Source organism: Grammomys surdaster, unplaced genomic scaffold (genome assembly GCF_004785775.1).
Source record: "Grammomys surdaster isolate TR1022 unplaced genomic scaffold, NIH_TR_1.0 191, whole genome shotgun sequence".
Lineage (NCBI taxonomy): Eukaryota > Metazoa > Chordata > Mammalia > Rodentia > Muridae > Grammomys > Grammomys surdaster.
The window spans coordinates 9,299,375-9,322,319 of record NW_021604636.1 but is presented as its reverse complement, the minus strand read 5'-3'; positions in this window follow the sequence as shown (position 1 = coordinate 9,322,319).

Sequence of the window (22,945 nt, the reverse complement as noted above, 5' to 3'; positions counted from 1 at the left end):
AAGAAAATCCAAGAAGTGAATAGCTGAATAGATATCAAGATTCAAGCCCAGTCCATGCTCTTAATGAAACTAGTTTTAACACATAGATCTGATACTGTATTGTTTGGAACTCTTATGGTTGTTATAGAAAAATGCTTACCAAAAAATGCTAAAAGAAAGGACTTCTGGGGGTGACATAACTGTGAAGTCTCAAGGCAGCACTGGCTTTAGAGATGATGCAGGCTCAAGGACGGTAAGACTGTTGCTTCTGCCATCCTGGCTGGCCTCCTCCCTCTGTGTTGGCTTTATTCTCTAGGTGTGTCTTTACTCTAAATGGCAGCTCTACCTCACTTTATTCTCTGTCTGTTCCTCACATACTCTCAAGTTCATGTTTTCTAAACAGCTCTCACCTTTAGCTTTATTAGCTTTATTAAGACCCACCCCTACCCCAGTCTTGAACTTACTTTCCAATCACTGATGCCAAGGGAATTAAAAGAACTGATTGACCTATGCCTACATAGTATGCTCCATCTCTGTAGATGGAGTATGGGTTTCTTCTCGAAGGGGAGAGTTGCCACTTCAAAATTGTTAGCACTTGCAAGAAAGTAGGCAGTGACTAAATGACTTAAATGAACAAAATATACCATGTAATATTATACAATTGAAACCTATTAATATACATTTTTCATTAGCGTCAAATGTTGCCCACTTCCTTAAAAAGTAGGCAGACTTGTACTACATTTGTAAAACTGGGAGAATTGGTTAGTATTCTAATTACTCTTGGGATATCGTTGCTCTGGAAATCTTGTGTGAGGCAGTATTACCACTCTGCACTGATGCTGGGCTTATAGTCACGTGGAAGAAGGCATGTGGATGTGCAGCAGTTGGGAAGGAGGCGTAAAGGATGCTTAGCTTGATTGAGAAAGGTTAATTACATGTGAAATGAGGCTGGGATTCAGGGGATGTTTGCTCTAGATTCTGTGTAATGTTATATTAACACTGGGATTCTCTTTATTCTATTAGCAAAATAAACTCATTTTGTTTGGTTTCATTTTACAGTTGCTTTAATCCCACTGAACATTTATAACTATTATTTAATTTTACTAAGCATTTGTGGATAGTAAAATACCTATAGATTTAACCAACGGAGGGATATTAAAGACATCCGGTTCTTACAGAGATTTGATCTGCTAATTAGCCACACCAATTTCATGGATCATTGCATCTCACTTAAAATGTATTGTTATACGTTTATAATCTTTCCATAATGAGCTTTTATTGAGTGCATGGGCCAACTTCTGTGTGATATACAAGAGAATCTCCCTTCCCCCATGTAAATAATATCTTCACGGCCTAACACATTACGATAATATTCTATGGCAAATGGTCCTCTTGGCATTATTAAATGGTGTACTTAGAATCACAATAGCAAATACAAACATACAAGGAAGAAGCAAGAGCATGCCCAGAGAAGGTCAAGAAAATAGGCAGGAAGAAGGAAGGAAAGGTATTTGCTAGTAATGATAGTCCTTATAAAGTTATAAGAGACCACATGAAGGCCAAGTTTTTTGTCATTATTGTAAAAACAATTTCTCTCATTATAAAGTCCATTTCAGCTTTCTTGTTACTTAAAATGGAGTAACTTAAAGTTTTTTGCCTCTTCAACAAGAACACTCATTTTTCAAAATAAGTATTGGCTTTAAAAATATATTTTTTAAGGCCTTTTACTAGTTACTGCTTCAAAACACAGGAGTCAGGTTGAAGTAACTGATGTTGTATTGGCAATGCTAGTTTTGTTTGACTTCTGAAGGCTTGGAAAATTGACAGCCAGGAAACTGCCAGTGTGCTTCTGCATCTGAAGAAGTGGTTTTCTATAGAAAAACAGCACTCCCTGTCCATCTAAGACCCCTGGATTACACATGACAGGGACAGCAGGGACTTTGAAGATTCTTACTCACAGTCTCATGAGCCATGAAACTGCTTCTTTCCACTTACCAGTCTTGACAAATGCCTACTTACTAGACTTTGACCAAACAGAAGCCAAGCTCCTCTCCCTTACTCATGACTCCGAACTTGCATTTATCCTTGAGCATTGACACTTTGAGCCTGAAATCTAACAGCCATGTCCAAGAGTCAATGACCATCTGGGATAAAGATTCCCTGTTCAAAAATGTAACCGTGTCTTTCTATGCCCATCACCCCACTCTCCACACCAGGTCCATCCAGCCTGCAAGCATCATTGCTCTAATAGAAATCCATTTCTTTATAATCTTCCCAGTAAGGCACTTGCACATCTTATGGGTGGAACAAATAAGAGTTAATAATATCTCCTTATATTATAACGAACCCTTTCTCCTTCTGCAGTAGTCCTTTGTATCAATGTTCATTCTTTACAGGAAGTATTATGTAGGGAGCAGAGAAAGCCCCGAGTGAGGGAAGTCCCGAGTGAGTGTGTACTGCAGATATGGGCATGGTCATGTGATGAATCCCAGTGCTAGAGGCTCAGTGGGATGAGGGATGAGTATCTGTGTTGACAGCAGTGTGAGCAGCTTTCTGTAAGAAATCAGACTGAGCAAGGCAAGGAGGGCAAGCTAGGAAGCAGGACTCCCCACAGGACAGACTTTCCATGGGGACTCTGCTCCAATTCCTGCCTTCAAGTTTCAGCCCTCTCAGTGATGGACTATTACTTGAAAATGTACCATGAAATAAACCCTTTCCTGCCAAGGCTACTTTTGGTCATGACATTTATCCCAACAAAGACCTAACTAAGGCAGGTGGCTAAGAGTATTCTGTATCATTTTGGCGGAATATTCTGTAGATGATTTTTAAGTCCACTTGATCTATAAAGTTATTTAGCTTGGGTGATTGTTTTGTTTATTTGTCTGTTTGTCTATACTATGTGTCTATTGATTCGAGTTGGGTATTAAAATTTCTGTGTTGAGACTAGAATACCTCTTCATATTCCATAGTGTTTGCTCTATAAAACAATGTATGTCAATGCCCAGTGCCTGCATACATGCACGCATAAAATTGAAATATCCTCTTGATTGATTATTCCCTTAATCACCACTAAGTGACTTTCTTTATCTATCGTGAATGATTTTAGTTTGAAGTCTATTTTGTCACAATAGTGTTAGTATTAGTGTTGTTACATCTGCTTGCTTGTTAGGTCCACTTAATTGGAATACCCTATCCATCCTTTCACTGAATAATGTGTTTATCTTTACCAGTGAGATGTATTTCCTGTATGGAACAAATGTGTGGGTCTTGTTATGGTAATTCATTCTGCTTGTTTGATTGTATTATTTAGACCATTAACATTCAGTTATTTTAAAAACATATATTCCTATCTTCTAAATTTTTGATTTTTTGGTACTTAATCATTATTTGCTTAAATTCTGCTTTAATGTGTATACATTTTTCTCATGGTTTTTTGATTATGTTCATACTTCTCTTCAGTGTATGGGATTCCTTGAAGAATCTTCTATAGTATTGGCCTAGTGGTCAGGCAGTCTGCTAGTTTCTTTTAAATCAAGGAAAATGTTGTTTTTCTGTTTCATCCTTGAAGAGTAGTTCTAGCTTTATTGGAGATAGTGCTTTAAGTAAGTTTGCAGTTATGCATTTCAGTGATTGAAATACATTTCTCTGCCCCCCTCATTTAGGTTTCCTTGAGAAACTTAGCATTATTCTGAAAGGTATGCCTTTTTTTATAACTTGATTCTTCTTTACTTTAATTTTCAATATTCTTTCTTTGCTTTATATCCTTAGTGTTTAATGATCACATGATATGGGGAAAATCTATTTTTTTCTTTTATCAGCTCAGCAATCTAAATGCTTCCTGTCATCTCTTCAGTGGTTTTTTTTTTAACATGTTTTCTTTGCCTTTAGCTTTCCTTTATCATCTTTCATGTCCACAATAAATAAATGTTGGTCTTTTCATGATGGGCTACAAATTTTGTTTTTTTTTATACTGTATTATTATTTTATCTTCATCATTGTTTTAATGGTTTACTTCATCTAACTTGTCTTCAGGCCCTGATAATCTACCTAGCAACTGATCTACTCTATTGCTGAGGCTTACCAATGACTTAAAAAAATGAACAAACAAACCAACAAACAAACCCCCAAAACAAAAACCAAAACACCAACAAAAACAAAAAACCACTTAACTTGCTGAGCTTCTAATTTTCAAATTTCTAACATTTTCATTTTCTTAATTTTTCTTTTACATTTTGTATTGAATTCTTTATTTCAGTCAGCTGTTTGTTTTCTCTTTGAAGGACTTTATTCATTACTTATTTGATTTTGTCGAACATTTGTTTAACCACTCTTTTGAGTTCTCTGTTTGAGATTTGATCTAATTCATTGTATGATTAGTACGTTTATACAAATCACAGTTTCTTGACTTATTTTTTAATACTTTTTGTATTTGTGTGGTGGGAAGTACACATCTGGGACTAGGTTGATATTTAGATTCTTTCTTCTTTTATACTTTCATTTTATTATTTTAAAAATTAGAATAAAGATGAAATTACTCACTTAATTTTCCTCATTGTTAACCCTCAGATGCCTTTCCTTATTCCCTATCAACTTCATGGCCTCTTTTTCTCTCATTGTTACAGTTGCATATATATATATATATGTACATAGATACAAATACATAATCAATGCATGAGTATACAAATATGTCTTTCTCAGTTATTTTACATGTGTGATTACAGAGGCTATCATAGGTGCTGGATCCCAGTTGGGGGGAATCATCCCGGGAAAGATGTATCTCCAGCTATTAAATTCTTTAGCTACCTGCGTTTCTTAGTTTAGGGACGGAATACTGAGATTTCCCCCTTGCATGTTAGTATGTCTATTTGTGTTGTCTTATTTTAATGGAAATAGTTGCAGTGCTCAATTTGGACTAACTTGTAGGGTTGAGGTGTTTATTCTCCATGATTTTGCATGTAGTTTGGGAACTAAGTCCTGTACGCATGTGTTCATGGCACTAGACTCTAAATCAAGTGCTTTATGAGAAAACAAATCCTAATCAATAAATGAACATATTATGAAAATAAAGTAATAATCAATTAAAAGCAATCATACATTCAATAATTTTGGGCGAAGTAAACAAGGATACTGTGATCTTCAGTAACATATGCATTACTAAGGGTACGTATAGGCAGAAAATAAGCAAAGTAGGACATAGAGTCCAGGTCCTAATAATCATGAAATTCTCTATGTAGGTCATATGTAGGATTTGAACTCAGAGATTTGCCTTCCTCTACCTCTTAAGTACTGGGAATGAAGGCCTTTGCTGCTACACCTGGCAAATGCTCTTTTGAATAAAAGTCTTACTAGTCTAAGTCTGATTTTATCTTTTATTTTCTACTACAACTCTTTAAGCATTCCTAAAATAGCTATACAAATTTATTTACAAGTAAGAAAACCTTCTAACACTTACTTTCTAGTCTTAAAAAATTTGTAATGTACTTCTAGTGATTAAAATGATACAATGAAGTTATTAACAGAAAAGTACAACATACATTTTATTTCTAAATAATTCTTTATTACCATAAACCAAATGTCCAGCCTAGTCAGTTGTCTTTGTGAGTTTCATTTGCATATTGAGCCACCATTTATTTCTTCAGCTACCATGTTGGAAATTCTCTTATCATAATCTTTCCTCAGCTTATGCTGCACTATTGGTCAAACACTAGATCATGGCGTATACCTAAGTCACATCTGTTCCCTTGTTTCTATCCTATGCTAAGATACTTTGTGCCAATGATACTGTGGTACTTGAGTAGTCTACATTTCAGTGATTCTTCTCTTCTTCACTCCAGTACAATAAATATGAGCTTGAAGAAAAGTAGGGTAGCATGTTTGACAATGAAGAGAAGATAAATCGAAGTAATCTTCTGCAGATTGATACTAGAGTCTAGAAGTTCAGAACTGTGGATGTCAGGTCAAGGTGGATACAAGTTCTTTATCATCATTAATTTGTTGATGGACTGAGTGTTACCCCAGCTTTGGGTACTGTGGAGCTAGTGCTTTTTCATTGAGGACTTATTTCCTAATGATAGGGGATCCAGTTAGACAACTGGATAAAAAGGGCAGCATTTTTTATGGGCTGGCAGACATTTTTCTCAGTCTGCAGCCCAGTTCATGACGTTACTTGCTCTGATAGAGTAAGCCCAACTTCTCAGTCTGGCTAAATTCCCTGGAATTAGAAAAGCTCCCAGATTTGAGGCCAATCTCTGTGACTCTCTCTTCTCCCTAGAAATCTCCTAGGCAAGCCTCATTGTGGTGAGAGAGCCAATCAGATTCTAAGTTAAACTTCCAGCATCATTGAAAGTATCACATTTTCTAGGACTCATACTTTGGATCATACTCTTCCCTTTTCTTGAATACCATCCCTTCTTACACTTATACTTCCTACTGTATTTTAAACATAAAACTGTTTTCAAGCATGAAATACATACATTTATGGTGAAATTCCTTTTTTTGACACACACCTACTAGTATAGTTGAATTATGGTGAGAGATAGGACTAAATGTTTCTTCATTAACATATATATATATGTTGTATATATATACTTATATATGTATATATTATGTATATGTATGTGCATGTGCATGTATATGTATACATATATGATATACATATATATAAAATTTCTGGGAAACTGTAGACAGACATGTGGTTGCCAATCACAAAATAATAAACTAGATTTTTCAGAGTTCTGGTTGCTAGACGTGACTATGTGACTATTTTGACCAGCAAAATGGAAGTGAAAAAGCAAGTCAAGCTTCTGGGTGGCTTTGTAAAAGTGAATGAAAAGTGTAACGGACAGGCCTGACATTTCTTCCTCTATTCCCACAGACTAGCAGGGTGGTGATATGAGGGCAGGACCTGGAGCAACCCTGAGGACCATGATGCGAAAGTTGAATACTGAGGGAGGCAGAGGTAACCTTTTATGTGTGTACTGTGTATTCTTACACTATTACTGGAAAAAGTTAAGCTATCTTCCTTAGCTCTGTTATTTTAGCATTGGTGATAAATCATGCATGATATACTAACATTCTCTCAATCAGTCCTCCCTGAATGAATGAATAAGGGTCCATCACTGATCTTAACCTATTTTCCTCTAGCATAGCTTGAAAATCTTGGAATTTCACAGTTGGCCAAATAGCTGGGCAGAAGGTTAGAACTTAGAAATATTTGGACTTCCCCTCCATAGATAGCTTTTGGTTTGAATATTGAAATTGTTATTAATATTCATAACACATCAAATTGTAAATGAGTATTTCTATCTATTCCAAAATCTCATAGAATTTCAAGTGATATAGTAACCTTTGTCTCACATTCTAACATCACCTTAGATATAAAGAATCTAGTCACACTTATGGTGTTGGATGGTACATGCTCTCTCACGCTTACCAGTCCAGACTGATTCTTAAGTGTACATGAGTTTGTGACCCTGTCATGAGGTGTTCCCATAAAGAAACTTTTACTATTGATGAACACACGCCACCTCAAACATACATATGCTATTGAAACAGCTAAAGTGAAACTTTTCCTGGAACTGCCTTCTCTTATGAGCTCTCTGGGGTCAGGAGCTAATTATCCTTTGCCCTTTGTCCTTTCCATGCATACTGGTGAAGACACACTCCTAAGCTGCTTCCTTCCCTCTAATCTAATTGAAGACCAAAGTAGAGGCATCCTGCATAGGTTACTTTCTCTCCTGTGGGTCTCAGTGTGAATAACCCTTCTATACAAGAGCAGATTTCCTCTCAGGGTTCTTTAAAAAATATTTTTCTGGAAGCCATGTTGCTGGTTTCTATACACAACTAATAGAGCTCATACATAATAAGAGTTCAATCCCTGTTGTCATAATTGGTAGGATGTAATCTCACCCTTTGAAACCAAATATACTACTCAGAAAAAAATCAGCATCTTAGGCGATTTACAATTTATTTCTTTGTATGATGAATACTGACACTCCAAGTAGTAATGTATTGCTCAAAATTAGTTTTCCAAAACAACTTTAAAATAATGCTTTTAAATTGCAAATAATTATAGAAAAAGTGACTAGGATTTACCTTCAAAAAGAGTAGAAAGGACTTATGATAATTAAACATCACACAGATGTCTAAAATTTCTACTTCATATATAGTCCATAAAAATTAAAATATTAATGTGGAGACTGATGGGTGAGGAAATGTGAGATATTTTAAATATTTTGAAGAGTTAAGAAGAAAACTTATAGCTAAGAAATAAAGCTACTGTGAAATATATGTCATAAAACAATACTATAGAAAATCTATTATGTGTGTAAAAACATAATTCTTCATATGTGCATATGGATGTTCCTTGCTGGTTGATAATTCCGGAAGGTGGGATGACTCTATGGGGAATCTTCGATGAGAGGCAAGGTCTGCAGCCCTGGTCTTAGCAAACTTCAGGGTCTCTGCCAATATGCAACTTCTAACTTGCTGTCTCTCCACTGAAATGAGAGCTTTTAGCTACTAGTAATGTATTATTGCTCTATGAACTCCTTTTGTTGCCATATTTTCTTCATAGTTATCTTTTTGGTTGAATATTTTTTGCAGCATAAGCTAAGGAGGAGTCAGAAATTTCAAATAATGGAATTGAAAATCTTCAACGAGACAGATCTACCTGTAGGGAATCTCATTTTGCTCTCATAAGAAAACTCTTCAAATCACTAGGTAGCTAAACATTCAAGAAATTTTATTTTTATAATCACACTCAGTTTCAGTTTATCCTGAGATGGAGACACCTAAATCACATTTTTACTTTAGATATGTAATCTTAATGTCAGTTTGCTCCTTCAAAATTATTACTAAGAATTGTTTTGTGCATATACAAATTACTATCTTAATTTCTTTCACACTTTGTATTTTATCATATACTGATCTTTATTCCTTTTTTTTCCGGTGAATTAAACCATTCATATGTTAAAACTATCAAGATACCTTCTGAAACTCATGCTTATTATTAAGTATTAACTAAATTAACTAAGTACTTTGATTCTTCTGGTTGCTAAGCAATAATTTTGTTTACGTACAAATTAAATATGTTCCTCAGTGCTATCCTGGCTTATCAGCTGGAAATTTCTGGATGTCTGCCAAAGAAGGAGTGTCTCATTCTATTCCACCATGAAGACCATAGTACAGCAAATCCTTATAGCTCACAAGAGGCCAGGAGAAGAAGATCCTGCCACAAGCTTTAATAGTACAACATGATGCTCCTGTAAGTGAACGGTGCTTATTGTTATTTAAAAAGGAAGGAGGCATATGTACCAATGGATATAGTATCTATGTAAGAGTCTGAAAGTTGATTCTTGGATACATAAAATGAAAGCACTTCTGGATTCAGTGAACGATAACACTGTTCAGTGTTGACCGTCTAACCAGGATAAGTTCTCCATTAGTATAACATGTTCTTGCTTTCTGTTTGGTTTTCTGAATGATTCACATTTGCAATTTTAGAGAATGAAAATTAAGAAAACAAACAACCTGGATCTTGATAGACGGTTTACATATTAGTATAAATTATGTATAAGAGACTTTATGAGGAGGCAAAACCACTGAGTAACAAGGCAATGGAGAGTCATGTGTCTAGAGTCATGTAAGTACATATACAGTACATTTGGTTAGCTGGGCCTTTGAGTAAAAGTGAGGTGAAAAAATTCATGAGACACAATGAAGAAATGTAAGTAGAAAATAAGCCATAGATATTTTTAAGCCTCTAGAGCAGTTTTAGGACAGAATGCTAAGCTTTTGTGTTATTCAAAACCATGTACTATTTATAAGTATAATATTAGATATATGTTACTGAATTCAGGTTTTTTTTCCAACAGAAATGTGTTCTCTAATGCCTGATTCAAAAGTCTTTTCAAATGCAAAGATGGAAAGGGGGCTTTTTTTCTTTCAGCAAAATCATTAATATATTCAAGGTTTAACTTTCCTTTCGCAAGTGTTTCTGAGTATACCATATGGCACCAGTAAGATTTGAAGGTTTTCATTTGCTGTTTAAAAAATCCGAGTGAAGTTTCCTTTCATAAGCTCATACATACTGGTTATTTTTTAATAAGCATAAAGCTTCTATATAACACCAAATGCATGATTTAACAGGAAGGAATAAAAAATGCATGGCGATGTAATAATTGGCTCACTTAGTTAAGATCTCTTTTGAAGCTAAATCATTAGGGACAGCAGTCATGAGTTTATTAGCTCCAGTCATGTTCTGTGCTTTTTCTTTTTTTCTTTTTTCCAAAAACTTCTAGAATATGAATCTTGACAAATTATAAAATACCTGTGACCCTCTTAGCATCCCCTCCCTAAATTTATGTCCACAGAGAGCAAAAGTTTGTCCCTGTCCACAAAGTTGGGATATAAACATTAATTTACTGGGGCAAATGTATGCTCACATTGTTCTCTGAACAACAAGGGTGCTTGCAGCCTACCTTGGCTGATGACATCTCCTCACTCAAGGGGGAGAAAACACTAAAATTCTGTATTTTCACTACAGCTTAGCTATAAAAACAGGATTAAAGATCATACTGTAGATGTCCATTTTAATAGGCTGGCTAAAGGTTTTATTAGCAGGCTCTGTTAACTGGACCGAGGGAGAAGAAATTTTAAGCCAGAATGTTATTAGACCAATCGTTAGGAGATGCAAGCAGACTGTATATTAATTGGTAAGCTACTCTGTTTTGGGCCTTACAGTTTTTGATAAAGGAGCTAGTACGTTGACCTACTCAAGATCAAACTGCTCAGCTAAATAGTTTCTCTTTAAAATTTGAAAACTAATTTTTTCAACTCCTATGTATGTTGATTTCTAGAAGGATTCTGCTGTTCTCTGGGGAATTTACTTGTTTTTCTGTACATTTTTCTAAGTGCAATTATTGGAAAATAAATCAAGATTACATCTCAACATAAAATAAATGAGCCCTAGAAAGCTGAGACACTGGGTATACAAGGTGAAATTATTAATATGTGACTTGGTATTAGGAATAAAATTCCCTTAAGAATTGCGTGATTCCAAAGCTGACATTTAAAGGGATGAGAGAGAAGATGCTCACCTGATGTTTTTAACTTTATCCACCTGTATAGTCCACAAATATTAATTGAGCAGTCTGCATCATTTGAAATTCTATGACTGACAAATAACCTTCAATTTACATTCCCAAGAAACTTAACAGTCCACACACAAATGAGATATTTGCAGAGATAAAATATATTTGTAAGGAGAGCTACACAGAATTGTAGCAGCAAACACAAACCCCTCAAAAGACATAACTTAGAAGGAACATGGAAAGATCACCAGGAGTTTTCCTGACAGAGGAGGGAGAAGTTTCATAGTAGAGATATAACACAGATAAGAAATGGGCTATATTCAGCTGGCATAGCTTGAGTATCAGTAGACCAGCAAGTCCTAATGTGAGAAGACAGTGCAAATATTTAAAGTCTTCCCATGTTGTCTTTATGGACTTAGTCTTGACCTAATCAGTCACAGAAAATTTTAATTACAGAAGTAATAGCATAAAGCAGAAATGTAGGACAACAACAGTAATATAATTAGAAGAAAATATGGCAGTAATTTAGGTTTTTATAAAAAGCATAGAAGGAACTTAAGGAGCTAGACAAGTAGATCAATTGGTATAGTACGTCTCTCAAGTGTTCAAAACATCAAGTTTGAGCCCTAGCACCACATATGTTAGGCATGGTGGTATACAACTGTCATCCCAGCATTTGGGAGATGTAGTCAGGAGGATTCAAAGTTCAAAGTTGTTGTCGATGTTACATAGTGAGTTTGAGGCCAGCCCAGAATTCATGAAATCCAGCTTCAAAAACTGAAACAAAAGGAGCAACTGACAGTGCTTAAATGAAGAAAGATTTCTTTTCACTCCTGGTTATAAAGACTTAGTCTATCATGGCAGGGAAGCGGGGTGAAATTCATGATGGTAGAACTATGTGGAAGAGACTGTTCATATCATAGTAGACACAGAAGCAGAGAGAGTAGACCACAATGAGGGGCTAGAAGATAACTTGTCAAGGCCTACTGCTCATCATTCACTTCTGCCAATGGACCTTCATCTACTTGAGGTTCCAAAATAGCATCACCAGCTAAAGAACAACTATTTTAAATGAGGTGCTTGGGGATACTATAAGGCAAAGTCACAAAAAAGGGAACCTGAAATAACTAATGACATATAGACAGAATAAAGGAAAAGGTATATCAATGTGATGTCAGAAAATAATCAGTTTATAGGATGACTTTCATTCTGGCCCAAGAGATGAATAGGTAGCTAGTATTCATTTCTAAATTGGGGTCTAGAAGGCCATAGTCAGGTTTGGAGACCGGGAGAAAATGGAAACATAGAAAATGAAAGTTGTGTTTAGACAGATTCTAGTAAATACTATAGCTTGAATATCAATGGGGGTAGAGTAACAAGCCCCAAAGAAGAGCAAATTACCTAATGTTCTATGGGCATTTGTATAGATGTGTTTTTCAAGAAAAAAAAAGAAGAGATATGGTAATCCTTAACATATAAACAAGAATGCCATATAAAGAAACATGTGAAAGTAAAACACTCAAGGGTAGGTAGAGTGAGAGGAAAGGAGAACCAAAGGAAAAACTGAAGTGTGGAAAGACTGGCGGACAGAGCGGGAAGGACATACATACAGGAAAGAGGGGTGGTGTGGAGGTTGCTGTCAGGTAGAATTTAGGACAGAAAAAGATGCCAAGGGCAGTAAGTGTGTAGGTTGAGGTTTACATCATGAAACTGATCTTAACTGTCACTGGTGGTTTTTTTGGAGAAGGTTTTTGTCTGACTAAAGAACAAAATTCATTCTATGGTGTCCTGAAGAGCAGTAAGACTTTTCAAGAACAAGGATTTGAAAAAGTTAAGTTGGTTTATTGATCTATATAGTATGGTCACAAAGTTCTATACTGTCTGGAAAAAAATAAGTTTAAATATGAGGAGAAATGAGAGAAAGACCAGACATTCAACAGAATTGCCAAGGAGGAGAGAATTAATTTTTTCAGTTCACTAAAATATTTGTTTGGGATTAAGAAGTGGGTGACTTTATGAGCTCTAACAGGAGGATAGCTATTGGTGAGTGAAGAGGAAACCAGGACAAAGCCAAGATAAAAGGGAGAGCTGACACTAGAACAAAGAACCGTGGAAGAATTGAAAAGACCCCGAGGTTTAGCATGTTCACAAGGATATCTGCTTGCAGTCCTAAGGAGAAAGTCAACACATTAATTAGTACTTCATCAGCATTTATTGTCCTGAGACTAGAGGAAATCGATCTACAGATGGAATCTTCCACCTCCACACAATTCTCTTCTGTCTAATAAAACCTTCAACCTCACTGTGCCTAGGTGTGTAATCTTGACTCCTGTGCTGACAGACATTGCTTTTTTTACTGTTCCCATGAATAAAATCTCCAAAAGTTGGGGTGAATCTCCTCTCCTTTTCTTTCATTTTCACATCTCCTCCAGCAATCTTGATGTAAGGGATACCATGGGTGCTAGTGACAGAGCTGAGATGCTTCAGTTTAAGACATCAGGAGTACAAATGTTTTCTTTTACACTTACTGAGGTGAAGGTTTAGAATTGATTTTCATGAGCACAATTGGCCCAAGTGAAGTAGAAACAAACAAACAAAATCAAAGGTATGTGAACTGAAAACTGGGAGATGAACTTGTAAATCTGTCTTTTAAAGCAGTGTGGTAACTCCTAGGGATTGTCATTTGTGGGAATCCAACAGTAAAATAAACATATAACTTTGAGAAGAAGCAGCTTGATTAGATGATAAAAGCTATAACAATTCGAGGGACAGAGAAAAATGTTGGTCATTTATTTGTGTTGCAAACAACCCATTCTGCTAAGGAAGGCAATACTGGGACTATCTTTTAGTTTTGAGGTGGCTTAAGCAAAGAAGGAAAAAAGAAAGATTGTAAGATATACTCAGGAAGTTTATTTATTTATTATATTAGAGAATATGATTTACTAACACCCTACAAAATGTCTGTGCTTTGAAAAGTCTGCATCTGTTGAGTAAAGTCCGTCTGTCTGCTTGTGGCTGATTACTCTCATGCTGAGGATAGCATTTCATTCATATGATAGTGAGGCCTGGGCACTGACAAACTGCTCCAGGGATTTTCAACAAAATTGAAGAAGCTAAAAATGTAATTTCTGCTGTTTCAATTCAGAGTGTGGATTCCCAGACTTTCAGGTTCCCAGTCACCAAGTATATCCATTACACATCTAAGACACACAAGTAGTTTTCCCTCCTGTCTTTGATATACCTTGTTTTTAAATTTTTTCTAAAGCTAATCCTAGCACTAAGCAAGCTTACTCTAAGAGTTGATAGGAATTGGTTATACACTGGGGTGGCAAACAGCAAATGAAAAGACATATCTATTGAAACAATTATTAACTCATTAGGATAACTGGAGTTTAACTTTTTATGGATCCCTTAGTGAGGAGATGAACTCAATGAAATCTGTCCCTCCCTTTTTTCAATACAAGCACACCAGTAAGTCATGTGATGCTCAGCCTAGGCTCTGCCATCTGGGCAGTTCCAATGGATGTGCTTCTTGTTAAGCTTTATTAAGTTTGCACCAACACAGCATTTTCAACCTCTAAACACAGGAAAAGCAACAAACAGGTGAAGATCAACAAACACGGCAGGGAAATTTTCAATTACTAATCAGATGGAAGAAATGTTTACAAAGAACAGCCAAGAAAATGGTGTGCCAACTGTTGTAGCCACAAGCGTGAGAAGGTGAGAATCGATGGCTGCCTGCCAAGGAAACCTCAGGCCCTGTGTGTTCAGCACATCACCACAAACAGAGACACTGGTGTGGGCACATCCATACCCATAGAGAAACAATAGTAAAATTTAAAAAGAGGTTTGTGCAAAGCTTCATAGTTTGGCTTGGGATCTTCCATACTCTTGGTTAATGTTTAAAAGAAAATTTTCTATGAATGTTCATTAATGTATAATGAGTCAGCGGTGGGTTCTAGAGAGGGCTCAAAGGTTAAGATCACTCACTGCTATTAAAGCAGACAAAGTTGGGTTCCCAGCACTCATATGGTGGCTTATAACTGTCTTCAACTCCAGTTCTAGAGGACCTGGTATCCTTTTCTGGATTTTGTGGGACCCAGGCACAAATGCAGTGCAAGTGAATAGACTTGACATAGGGCCCAGGAAGGGCCTCCTAAGGTAGAGTAAATAGATATTGGCAATATTCAGTTAGCATGCTCTGTCCATTTTTACAGAGGAAAGATGGAATGTCAGTGTAGTGTAGAGTTTCAGTTTTCTGTTACAGGAAGATAATGAACACTTGCTCAATTGTCTTTTGATCATTTGCATTTTTTTCATTTGAGGGCTGTTACATTCATTTGCCACATCTATTGACTGGATGAATTTTTGATGTTTAATTTTTTGAGTTATTTATAAATTCTGGCTAATACCCTGTCAGATACATACTGGAGGCCAAAGTCTTCTCACTCTGTGGGTTGACATCTTTTCTCGTGGTGCAATAGCTACTGTACTCACGTGTCTTGCTCAGTTTCAATTTTCACTCAGGTTTAGGAATGATAATTCCTTATTGTCTTGTATTCCTTGCGGTGTTTTTGGAAAGTTCTGACATATTCTCTTTACTTCCTCTAGTTACAGAGCAGGAAAGGAAGGGGCTGGCCTAATTATCTAAGCAATTATCACTGGGAACAAAGTAAAAGACTTTATTTTGAACATGTATGATACTAAATATATGTTATAAAAGTAGGTGAAGATCTTGAGTGGGAAGGTGGTTATGTGAGATAAAAATAGTTCAGGAGAAGCCTGTATTAAAGAGACAATCGAGGAAAATATTGATCTATGGTTGTCTTTTAAAGCCAGAGGATCAGATGAGATCACTTAAAATACAAGCATAGATGTAAAAGGGAAGCCAAAGTCCAAGAATCAGAAGCTTCAGAATATAGAAATCAGAAAGAGGAACAACAGCCATCAACTAAGACTATGATAGAGCCACTATGATGCCTGATAGCGTCATACTGTTTAAGTGAGGAGAATCAAGGACTTAAGAAACAGAGACATCTAGCCCCATTAATGTTTCTGAGTAAAAGACTAAGTAAGAATAGGAGCAAAGAAGAAACTATCCATTTGGGGACTATGGAATTCAGTGAAAACACACATTCCTATAATGGTGGGACAAGATCTTCAATAGAGCAGTCTGTTACTAGAATACAAAGATATTGTCTGCAACTAAGTAGATACAGGGGTCTATAAAAGCAAAGAGACAAGTGGGAAAATACAGAAGTTGTATTTAAGGCCAAGGGAAACTTTAAATAGAAAGTGATGTCTTTGGTTGCTTATTAAACAATCTTATAGAAAAAGAGAGAAACTGTTTCCATAGGAGAAATCATATACACCCAAGTGCAGGGTTTAGAGAGGGGAATGGGAGAGAATCAAGAGTTCCTGAGATTCAAGATACTTCTAGTGTGATTACAGAAAAAATCAAACATGCTGATGACCCAGAGATCAGTACAACCAACAGTCAAGGACTTATGTTTTAGTAGAACGTATCTGTGTTCTGGGAGACAAGAATATTTCTTAGCTCCCAAATGATTTTTTCTCCAAATTTGTTTTCTGTTGAAAATTGTACATAAGTAAATCTCAATAGTGGGATGCTGAAGGAAGTCGTATGCTTCAAATAATCACAATGTAGTCATAGAATAAAGGCAGCAATTCCCCCCTCTCCCTCTATCTTTCCCTCTGTCTCTCCCTCTGTCTCTCCCTCTGTCTCTCTGTTTTTGTCTCTGCCTCTGTCCCCCTGTGTGTGTGTGTGTGTGTTTTGCTCTGGAACACAAAACTAAAACCATATATGGAAGTGATACCGTGCTAGATAGAGTAAATAAAGATGAACTTGGTGATGCTCAGAACTCTGCATGTGTGGAGCAATGCCATTTCCTTCACAGAAATGCTTGTGGGCCTGGCTGAACTTGGTGAGGACACAGCACAAGTCATTCTTGCACTGGAATAGGAAGTTATGAGAACCTTCAGTATGTGGGATGAGGAAGATTCTTACATCTGTGACTGGTCCATCTTTTCACGTCATTTTTCACCAGCGTCTTTTTGCTTTACTTTCAATTGTGGGATTTTAGCATCTTAGTTGCACTTTACAGAAATGCTGAAAAATACTATGGTAAAAAAGAAAAAAGAGCTTTGATTGCGACTTGTGGCCCTGTTTAGAAAACATAGTAGACAAAAAATCTGTGCAATGACACAATTGCTATGAGCCAAACTTGTCAGAGCAACTCTGGAGACCATATAGCTGGTATCTGGTTCCTTCCTCTCCTTTTGCATACTTTGAACTGGAGTCTGTGCAAAAGATGCTTCAGTGGGGTTGCTGCTTAATTAATTAGAGACAAGAGAAGAATAAAAATTTAAAGAGAATTGTAGATTATGGACTCGGATGTTCAGCAGTGACACGGGCTCCTCTGACAACTGAAGGGTCAGTACCTGTGAAAGTGAGGACATTGCTTACAAGCATTAGCGTCCAACGAGCAACAATGTGCATGCCAGGATAATGAACTTAAAACAATAGTAATTAACAGGCTAAGACAAAGGATTAAAATTGGAAATGAATGGCACAGTGCTTTCCACTTGCTTGTAGAACAGCATTAAGCCAACTTAATCCATTTTAATTCATCCTCAAACCTGCAGTGCAAATGAGATGGATTCAAGGGTCAGGTTCAGCTCCTGAGAAAGTGCGATACATTCACCTGTGACAATTCTTTCTGGAGTGATAAAGTAAAGGAAGTCTCTTAAGAACTCTGAGTGACTCCACGGGGTCCCCAGAGATCAGGTGTCAAAGTTGTCTATCAGATGCCTGAAAAGAAAAAGGGGAAGCATTACTCAATGCTATTGTGAGACAGTTGTCATTGACTGATCGGGCCTTTGAAGCTCGCTTTCACAGTCAATGGAACCACCTGAATAGATGAAAGCCAGACAGCTTCTGACAAACAAGAGTCTATGGAATATTCATTGTGCATCTGGGAGGGAAAGATTAATGTATTAGAAATTAAAATGGGACCAGAATGTATGATCTTGCTCTAACACTTGGCCAGACCTGTGTCACCCACTGCTAGTGCCTGAAGTCGACAGACAATTCTGCCAAGGTAACTGAGAATCATTAAGCATCCTGCTATTGTGTGTGGTGAATAATAAAACTTTCTCCCTATTCTTTGCCTGGAGCTGACGATGAATAATTCTGGAGCTATTCGCAATGTTAACAGCACCTATCTTGCCCATCCATTCCTTTCCGATAAGGAGGGAAATATGCATTTCAACAGTCTGTGCAGACCCCGATTCCCAGGCATTTCAAAGGACACCTGTCACTCAAGTGAAGGACCTGTCAATCTCCAATGTGTGATGGTGCCAAGGAAATGGCCAAAAAGATTATCTGTATTTTATCCCCCTCCCCACTTTTCCAGATTAAAACACTGTTACATTTGCCATAGAGTGACAAGTGATTCACACTGGCAACTGTAATGTGTTTAGGACCAGAAAAAAAGCCTATTCTCTCAGGCAGGCATATTCTTCCAAGGTTTACAACTGTCTCACATATACTATCACAAATATGATCTAGACCACACAGAATGTCATTCTAATGGATATTAGAAGCATTTAATCTGTTTGCTGACACAAAGGTGACATTGATAGAGCTGTAATTTTGACGTCTGTTCTGTACTTCTAGGAGCTTTCATATAGGCTGGGGTCCTGACAATCTTATGAGCTTGCGTTGGGTCTCCACCCAATAATCACGTGTGAGCAACTCAAGACTGCTCTTCCCCAGTACATTATTGCATGTGTAGCTCCGCCCAGAAAAGTGCTCATAACCAGTTGGGATTGATGGCACATACTCTGATGATTAGCTTATGAATACCAAAGGAATGTTTAGTACTTTCTTCCATGGAAAAATATGGTAACCATTCTTCAGATCTACAAAAGCCATTGGAGACCTAATCCCTTCAGCTAATTCTCTGACTCATGTTAGGATCCCAGTTGTTCCAGTGTACTAATTATCCTTCTTTCAACTACAGTTAAATTAATAATTGATAAATCAAAGGTCTATGTTCTTTACCTTTGTGAAATGTTATCAGAGTTCTTTTCCTAACCAGAGTGATGTGAAGTCTTTTTAAATTTTCCTTGAGAGTTCTGGAGACAATTACACTTTATATTGAGCACAAGGAAGTGCTTAGAAGATGTCTCATGATAAGTATGTGCCAAAGAAGGGTGTACCTGGCAGATTAAAGAACTATCCTATGGAATTCTCAAGGTTCTTACTGAAGAGTAACCATTTTTTTTTTTGCAATGCATTTCATATAGCAGTCTGTCTTTTATTCTTAAAAATTTGGAAGTTGGAAATTTCCATGAGGTATCTTTTAAATGGTCCTACATCTCTCTTATATGAATGAGTAAGTAGATGAGAGTTAATATGTAGGTAGACAGATGACTTGGTCTTAAAAAGAGGGTAATATCTAATTTAAGCCTCTGAAACTCACAAAACAATTTTGAGATGAATAAACTTCCTCATGATAACTGATGGACTACATATACAGATATTATTATTATTATTATATTCATTATATTATATTATATTATATTATATTATATTATATTATATTATATTATATTATATTATATTATATTTGTGGATTTAGGCCTGTGCACATGAGTGCAGTGTCTGTAGAGCCCAGAAAAAGGCATTAAACTCCTTGATCTGGAGTCATAGGTTCTTGTGAGCATTCTAATGTGGGTTTTGGGAACTGGACTAGTTTCTTCTGGGAACAGAATGTACTTTTCACTGTTAATTCTTCTATGTGGGTCCTAAAATACATTTTAAATTATCAAAACAAAACATTCTTCTATGAATTACTGTTATAATGAATGTAAAGAGACAAAGAAATAAAATACGAACTGCCAGGCAGAATAATTCCAAAAATAAATGTGCTAACACTCATTGAGATGTCAGGATTCTTCACCGTTCGTGTTGGTTACTGCATGAGTCCTCCAGAGATCCTCGGCATATGTGGTTTCTCTTTAGTCTCTCTTCTACTTACTGAACATTTATCTGTGTTCTTTTGACGTTTTCACTGCTATGAAGACATTTCCTATGTCCCATAATAACATCAATTTAAAAATCTACTTATTTGATTTTTAAAGCAGTCTCTTAATATACTTTTGTCATCCCATTTTACAGAGGTGAAGAGCGTTGAAAATGGTACAGTTAGTAATCAGTGTGGATAGGTTTAAATCCAGCCTGTTTGACTCCAGATTTCATGCTCTTAACTGTGATTATGGATTTACGTATGAGAAGTGCTGCGCTTTACCATGAATTGTCAACTGGGAGCAGATAAACTACATAGAAACATATACATTTTTGATACATTGACAATAATCTCCTTGAGAAATGAATGGAATTGCCTTGTAATACATAGCTACCTAAGAGAAACACTGTCTGGTAAGTGGATATTTGGACAGCAATAAAGTTAAGACAATTTACCAATGCCAACTAAATTGCATACAATATAAGGAGAGAAAGAGATACTTTCTTTTCTTGATACCATGAGTCTTGTTATTATCACCACTTGCTATACTCAGGGTTTCTCTGAACACTCCTTCCTCCTAATAGTGATAGTCAGGTGTACATCTAAACTGAAGTTTTGACTCTGTGCTTACTAAGAATGTATTCAGCATCACTTACTTCCCCTGGGATATACCACCAGCATTATTTTAGGTGAAGCTAGAGTAGTCACAATACCAATTCCTATTCCAGATTTCCAACCTTGTTAGAAGGGAAGTCTCTCTGTATGAGTCAAAATAGTGACAATTTTTCTTTTCCTAACACACGTGCTTGCTTTACTTTTCCCTTTTTTAAAATCAGCATCTCCTTTGACCTTCATTTTATCAATATACATAAGTTTAAAGACATTACTATTGCAAATTACCTTAAGTATTTTGGAGGTCTAGAAACTGACAGCAATGCTATTTGCAAATAACTCGTTGCAGTTAGCATCCTATGAGGTGGTGAGGGGTTAAATTATCAAAGAAAAATGATGCCATTAGAGGAGGAGAGACTTCTGGACTGTTAGTCCTTGGCAGACAAGATCCCCATCCCCACTCTGCTAGCAACCTACCAGCTTCTGTCTACTAACCTAGGCCTAGAATGTTTCTGTCTCCTCACCTTTTCTAGTTCTTTCTGAACTTGGATGGCTGGTTCAACTCAATTATTCTGGCTTAAAACCTCTTTCCAAGCCAACTGATTTCTCTTGCTTCTCACCTAATTTCTCTGCTTGGAAAAAGTGCCTCTGAATTCCACTAACTGAACTACACTGATTGCACAAACTCAACTGAACTCAACTGTACGCAACTCGAACTGCACTGAACTGCACTGAACTGCACTGAACTGAACTCAGCTAAACTCCACTGCATTGCATGAACTCAACTGAACTGAACTGCCCTCCTCTCTGACTCTGCACTGCTCTTAAGTAATCTCTCTTTAGGTATTGTTCTGATTTTGAGAGTTGGGATTATCCTATCTCTGACTCATTCAGTTAAATCTCTCTCTCATTGGTCACTTTGTCTGTCCTTAAACTTCAATTTCAAATATGGTTGCTTCCTTGTACAAACTAACATTACCTTCATTGTTTGGGATTACAGGTGTGTACTAAGGGTGTGTCTGTATTCCAGCCAGAGAGATTAAAATGTGTGTGATTCCAGCCAGATCACACAAACCTAGAAAGTCTTTGAATGTGATGCCTTGCCAGAGCAGCTATGTTGCTGTATTAAAATTCCTATGTGGTAGTAGCAATTATGTCATGGCAAGAACCATTCAGGCAACCAAATTAAGAACAGAATAGTGTTAAAGGAAAAAGTTTGTGAACAGCCAAGGAAATAAGGCAACTTACAGAACAGGAGAAAATATTTTATTTTCTACACACGTGAGAGCAATCAATCTCCTAGCTATATAAGGAACTCCTGTATAACTTAGTAGCAAAATAAAATCAATAAACAAATTAAAATGTGCTAACACCTTGAATGGACATTTTCCCAAGGAATGCATTCAAATAGTAAGTATTCTCTTAGACTAATCAGAAAAAAAATGAAAGTAAACCACACATGCTAGGACGGCATCTATATAAAAATAACAATTAAAGACAAATGCTTATAGAAAGCTATAAACATTGGAACTTTTGCAGACAATCTGTGGAAAAAAGTTTTCTGAAAAATTAAAAGCATAGGTATTATACTGTCCACCAATGTCATTATCATATATTAATTCAAAAGAATAAAAATTGAGATCTTGAAAAGGTTTCACTGTGCCCACTGAAGATGTATTTGCAATACACCTATGAGGTAATCCAGATATGTAAGGTAGTGAGATGTGCAGTAAGAGACAGGTAGATGGATATGAGTTATTGAAATATTCACTAAATATTTATCATACACACATTAAAACAAGTTTAACCTTGGATTATAGAACAACTAAAACAATACATCCTGGGCACCATGATCCCACTTTTAGTTGAAAATCGACTGTCAGAACTGCGGCTTCTCAGTAGACCGGAGTTTACAGCAAAGGAATTTTTTTTTATCTTGTATTCCAAATGAATAATTTTGACTGGTGTGTAGAAGATGAATATTTGTGGTTTGCAGGCAGGATGGTAAGCTAGGTGGCGACTAACTAGAAGACTGTGATAATCATACATAGGTGTGTGTGTGTGTGTGTGTGTGTGTGTGTGTGTGTGTGTTGGGAGAAAGAGGTGAAGAGAAAGAGGGAGAGACAGATGAGAGAGACACAGAGAGAGACACCTAGAGAACGAGAAAGAGAAAGAGAAAGAGAAAGAGAAAGAGAAAGAGAAAGAGAA